The sequence below is a fragment of the Dermacentor albipictus genome, chromosome 9 (assembly GCF_038994185.2).
Source record: "Dermacentor albipictus isolate Rhodes 1998 colony chromosome 9, USDA_Dalb.pri_finalv2, whole genome shotgun sequence".
NCBI lineage: Eukaryota > Metazoa > Arthropoda > Arachnida > Ixodida > Ixodidae > Dermacentor > Dermacentor albipictus.
Window position 1 is genome coordinate 131912881 of NC_091829.1, and position 6013 is coordinate 131918893.

Below are 6013 nucleotides of genomic sequence, written 5' to 3' on the forward strand. Positions count from 1 at the left end.
TCCCTCAGGTCTGCTTTCAGTTCCTCGAACTTGGCTGTCCAATTTCCTTCCAGTTTTTGGACTGCTTCCCTGACCCCTTCGCACAGCCTGCACGTAAAGCTAGACTCCTCCGCGTCTGCTAAGCTCTGGAAACTGGTCTCGTCGAGGGAGCACCAGCGCAGGCACTCGTCGCACTGCACTTGCTCCGCGTCCCCCGCGGCCTTCCCTTTCTTTGGTTTCATCGCTAGGCCTACGTCCTTAGGCTCATCGAGCACGTCCGCCAAATCACTTCGAAGAGCCAGCTGAGATGGTTAAATAGGCCTATCAAATAGGTCTCGCCTAGCACCTAGGCCTAACGAGGGAAACCGCCAGACCTAGACAAAGCCGGTACGTTTACCACGCTTACCACGAATTCAAAATTTGCGCTCCTGCTCCATGCAAAATAAGACACTTCAAAAACATCAGCTAATAAGAAGAAAAAAGAGTACTTAGCTACGAACGAAGTCGCTGAAGCCTCGACACAGGAGCATCCGCACGCCCAAATACTATCTAAATGCAAAAAAAACAGCAAATAAAAACAGAGGAAAGCTCAAAGCATGCACAAAAACTTATGATTTCGTCGTCGCCATGCAGCCCCGAAAAGGCGTGCGTCTAATTGTCGTACAAAAATCCCTCACGTGACCTGATCCTAGGTATGGTGTCTAGATAGGGGAGGTGTGATGACAGAAGCGTATCCCCGCAGGCCGGCTGTACCCGGTTTAGAGGCAAACCGGATGTGACGTGTGCCAGTGCCGTACTCCCTGCCCCCAGATAGGTACTTGTAAGCCTAGGGAAAGACGCTGCTAGGTGCTGCTGCTAAATCCCTGTGGTTTCTGCCGGCTCACGTAGGTTCGTTCGCGTGGTCTTGTTACGCCTCGCTGGATCGTGTTCACTCATGCCGTCCTTGCGCGGCGTCATTGTCGGCGAGTCAGGTTAAATTCTTTAATAGGTCGCGCCTGCGCCTAATTGAGTCTATTAAAGACTGCACATTCAGTTTTGCTGGCTACAATTCAGTGTGGCTGGCCTGGGCTGTCTCCAGGATGCGCTTCGAGCGTGTCGATTTCGCCGTTCTTTATGTTGGCGGAAATGACCGTGAAAGCAACATGGATCTACAAGAAATATGCAACAACATCAAGGTAAGTCTACTGAAATCACAGAATTTGAAACAATAAGCGCTAATAGTTGTGTTTTCTTTTAAATTTTAGGCCTTGATTGTTCAGCGAGACGGCGCCCGTCGTGCTGGCTTTCAAGGTGCTCTCTCGCTGGCTAGAAGATGCTGATGCGGAACAGAAAATGCAAAAACGTCGCTTGCTCAACCGCAAATTGACGGCTACGCTGAAGCGCATGTCGTGTCTGCGGAATTTGAACCCCGAGGTATGGACCCCTTTTTTCCAGCGGCTTGCCGTTACATACCGTCAGGAACACGCTTGGCTTATTTCTGACTCGGTAAAAAAATGTTTCACTTTTCCTCGCTGCTGAAGAAATGCGGACCGTTTGTCGTAGTTGTCTCCATTACAGGGTGGCATTACTGCGGTGAACAAAGCAAGTGTTGCCGTACATACTGTGCGCACTTCACCCTTTGTTGGGCGGTCGGAAAATATTGGTCCCACTATTCAGGGCAACTTCGCTACTCTGTAGCGGTGAAGTGTAATTTCTACCATTGAACGTTCCTGTGTAGACATGTTTCTGAATCACGTTAAGCAAATTTTTTCGTCAATTTCTTTGTCAAACACGCGATAGAGCGGTTGCGCAGATTGTTTACTTCCCTTTCTACAATGTTTGGTTTATTCTGTCGCCGTCCTTCAAACCACCACAGCGGCAAATGGACTCTTTTGATCGAAATTCCGCGTTTTCATAATAGCTGAATTTTGGTGCGGTTAGGTGTCTAAATTTCTCGTGCCCACAGCTACCAAAACAGGTGATCAAATTATTAGCATCGCGAATAAATCGCATTCCTACATATGCAAGCTGCTACATATTTTTGATTGATTGATTGAATAACTTCAATGAGCGGTTCTTAAAACGAAACCCTCTTTGCCTCTTCCTTGCTTAGTGGGTGGTGGCTGCTGCAGTCCTGCCAATATTGGTCACTGTGTATGGCACTGGATACGTGCTGCTTGGCATGTGTCCAAATGGCAACTTGGATTACCTGTTAAGTGCAGCTCAACATGTACCACTGGGTAGACACGTAGAACAAGAGGCAAGAAATTAAGTATACAACAGGAAATTTAAGAAGTCAGCCACAGAGAAGTTGGAAAGTCAGCATCGAAAGCAACCTAGTATGGACAAAAATGAACTAAACGAGACCAGGTCATGCATTGTGTGCAGAGTTATAGAAGTGAACGAGTGGTTGCATTTTACTGAACATTACAAAGGCTTCACTTATAACCGATTTTCACATATGCATGGGATCTGCTAACTTTTCTGTGCAAAACTCTACCGGAAAGGATATATTGCATCCATCGGTGTTAATATATTTCCTAGCATATTTTCTCTTTTTCAGCCAATATACACATCCCCGTTAAATCAAATAGATCACTGTAGATGGCTGCCACAAGCATATTACAAGAACTGTGAATTGGAAGCTGTTAGCTACCTGTAGCACGAAGTCATGCAAGGGTACATGTAGTCTTTGTGTGCACATTGACTTCATGTTTTACTCATTTGACTGGCTCCTATTGCACTCCGGCTGAATAGCAATAACACACAGGCCACTTTACGCTCGAGCTACTCGAAAGCCTGCGAAAGCTGCAGGTACATTCATAAAAGTTCATAAGTACATAGCATTAGTGAAAAAAATTAAAACCTTTTCTGGTACAGCCGTGCGTTGTCGGAAGCGTCTCAATGCATTGCAGTGATTAAACAGGCACATATTGGCTGTACCACTTGGATTTCAGCGTGCACGCGTTGGCTGGATAAAAAATTCTACCATATTTTAACTCCAAACATTTGCTCACGGGTGGAAAAGCGCTGTTTCTGTTGTAAATAGATGTGGCTTGCACACAAGGTATGCTGCATGAACAGAAGGTGCTGCAGCCACATAACCTGACCTTTGATCTTCATTATGCTCACAGATTGAAGGGATGGAACTAAGTGCGTGTCTTTTAAATGCTTGATTTCAGCCAGTTAAATTTGCCAACACGGGGGATTCAAACCACTGGTGTCCATCTGCTGTTGGGCTGGATTATCAATTTAGTGAGAATACTAACTACTGCGTTCATTGGTGCTGACAGATATCAAGCCAGTTGTAGCTCGGCATTTACTGTATTCCGTTTGTCACCAAAATGCTAGAGAACCACTCGAGATCCTTCGATGTCAGCATCCTCATAATCAGTGGGCACCTCATAAGAAAAATAGGTCAATTTTGGATGGTATCCTTGCAAGTGTGAGAAGGCTAGGCCACAGAAACTCTCGTTTCTGATTTGTGCACTATTCAGCCACGTTAAAATGCGAGGAGCCTAGACATCTAAAAGACGAGGAGCAAGCAAATTGAATGTAGCTACCAAGCAAAAAATGTGGAAGCGTAAGCTGTTGATTTTTTACTCTAAAGGCACGTTCACACTGAAGACGGAGCGGCTAAACCGGGCAAAGCTCTTGGCCAGGCGGATAAAAGCAGGCGTTAAACGAGGCAGCAAGCCCGATCGCTCGCGGACCACTTTTTTTCCTGCCCGCCAGAGCTGTCCGCTTTGCTGCAGCCAATTGGAACACCAGACGACGCTGGCGTGTGCGCGATAAGGATGGACGACCGGTGCTACGAGACGGCGACAAGTGCACCACAAAAACGTAAGATACCCCGCCTCGGTGGTGCGGGCAGCCAGGCAAGCTGTCCAGTATACAGGGTGTTTCAGCTAACTTGTGCCGAGGCTTTAAAAGAGAAAGACCGAAAGAAACTAGGCCTGCAGTACTCAAATGCAATCAATTCAGTAAACTACCCTTTTGAGCAACTTTAGTACTTACGGCTCATTGAGAGACATCTGCTTTATTTTTTCAAGACAAAAGAAAGTGCACAAAATCGAAAAAAAGTACCATGCAACTATGCACTTTTTAGCAGTGATGAACAATGCGGCATGCAGACAGGATGTAAAAAATATGCAGTTCCGACACTGTGAAAATTATGTAAGCAGCTTTCTTTGCTGCTTCTGTTCATTGATGACATTTGGCAGTGATGTGTTAAATGTTACCTTGCATGCACCACTTGTGTTTGTAGTACACAGAGCTCACAGGCAGACGTGCGCTCCGATGCTCAAGGTGGTGTTGTGCACCATCCATATCCTGTGAGAGTAGTGGCACTGTCATTCCCTCACATGGTGCGTCGCATGGTGGGTGAGGTAGAGAAATCCGTTCATTGAATCCTTAGGAGAAATAGTTGCTGCCACGTCCTGTGCCCGACAGAGCAGTGTCTGCTGGCCACCCAGGCTTCTGTCACGCAGCATGGCCTCCCAGTGTTGCAGTGTAGGGACATCGAAGTTTTGATGCTGGACCACCACTTGCATACTGTCGTTTTGACGGCGTGGTGCTGTATTGCAGTTTTGCATCTGCACATCCTGTGTCAATTGTTGGCATGGACACACTTGCCATGTTTATTTTTTTAGAAATAGCATAAACATGCCATACCACACCTTGAACTATCATTATATTTTAGTTTGCCCACAACTGTCACCATGTCTAGTTGTAGTGTTTTTCTTTTAAAGAGACTCCATACGAAAGATGCTTTCTGATGGCATCTTTACCTTCTCGTGTGATCATTCAGCGAGCACAAAGTACTGCAGCTTCTGCAATGCTTTTTTCTATTCCTTCCAGGCACACTACTCTCAATGTATCATTAGCGCTGAAATAGAACACCACCTGTTGCTCAAAGCAGCTTCAATATAGATTCTAATCGGAATAGGCAGACTTGTGGCAGTATACAACTTTCTATAGCCATAAAAGGCAAGCTAGCATAGTGGGGCATCTCAATGCTCGTAAAAGCATTCAACTGCATGTATCTCCAAATAACTAAGCTTAAGCAGACACTGTCAAAATCTGTGCTTGTCACGGTGAGTTGGTGCGGGAACTTGAAGGTGTCGCTTTTCCTTCATTTTTGTGTCTCTTATGTTTTTGCTAAGGCTCTTGCCACAGCAAAGTTGCTCTTGTGGTATTTTAGAAGGGTAATTTACTAATCACCTAGGCGATGTCATTTCCTACATTTGGTTGCACCGTGTGCATCAGTGCAATAAAATGGGTCAAACGGCTCAATACGAGATGTTGCCAGGCCTTTTTGGCACGACACTTGTGGATAACATTTTGGTGTGACTTGGGCGAGACCGAAAGAGAGAAATTTACACATACGAGCACAAAGGCCAGGCACTGTTCCCTTGTGGCCTGCACAACCACTAGAATAGCAGCTAGTCTTATCAATTCATACTGAGTATCACAAAGTGGAACATTGCAAGAACTGTAGCTTGGTTGAGACAAGGTACTTACAGCTGCAGCTGAAACATGTGGTGTGATCATGTACAAGGTTACAATACTCTTCACCCTTTTTGTATTTAAGACTTTTTAAACTTTGCCCACAATTTGATTACAGCTTTCCAGAGTTCCTTGGAAAATCCTCCCATGCACCTGCCATGTACATTGCCCCCGCCCCCTCCTCGATGTGGCATGCAAGATGGCAGCAGCAGCTGTGGAACAGTTGAAGAGGGGAAGAAAGGTCCACATTATAATAGGTTGTATGTAAATAAAACTGATCGAACACAACTGATTCGGCTTTCACTTTTGTCAAGACAATTGTCAGCAAACAAATGGAGTAATTTCAGTAGGGCGATACTTATAGTGCATAGAAATTCTTGGAAGCCTCGACAGCTTTCTTGCTGTTAACAGGCTGTGTTGGTGAGGTGGTTTAGGCAGGGAATGCCAATTCATGAGGGATGGTCATGGCCACCATGTTCAATGTATGTGCAGCATCAATCAGTTCTCTAGACCGAGTGCACTAATATCATGGCAGGCCAGCACTTCG

At 45.7% G+C, this 6013-nt stretch overlaps 1 long non-coding RNA gene across 1 annotated transcript; it reads left to right on the plus strand.

The window, feature by feature from the left end:
* The first annotated feature begins 771 nt into the window (after nucleotides 1-771).
* LOC139049687 (uncharacterized) lies at nucleotides 772-5756 on the plus strand. The gene is made up of 4 exons (XR_011508497.1): nucleotides 772-1154; nucleotides 1224-1392; nucleotides 3569-3801; nucleotides 5585-5756. It is a non-coding gene; the product is annotated as an uncharacterized lncRNA (long non-coding RNA).
* The last annotated feature ends 257 nt before the right edge of the window (nucleotides 5757-6013 follow it).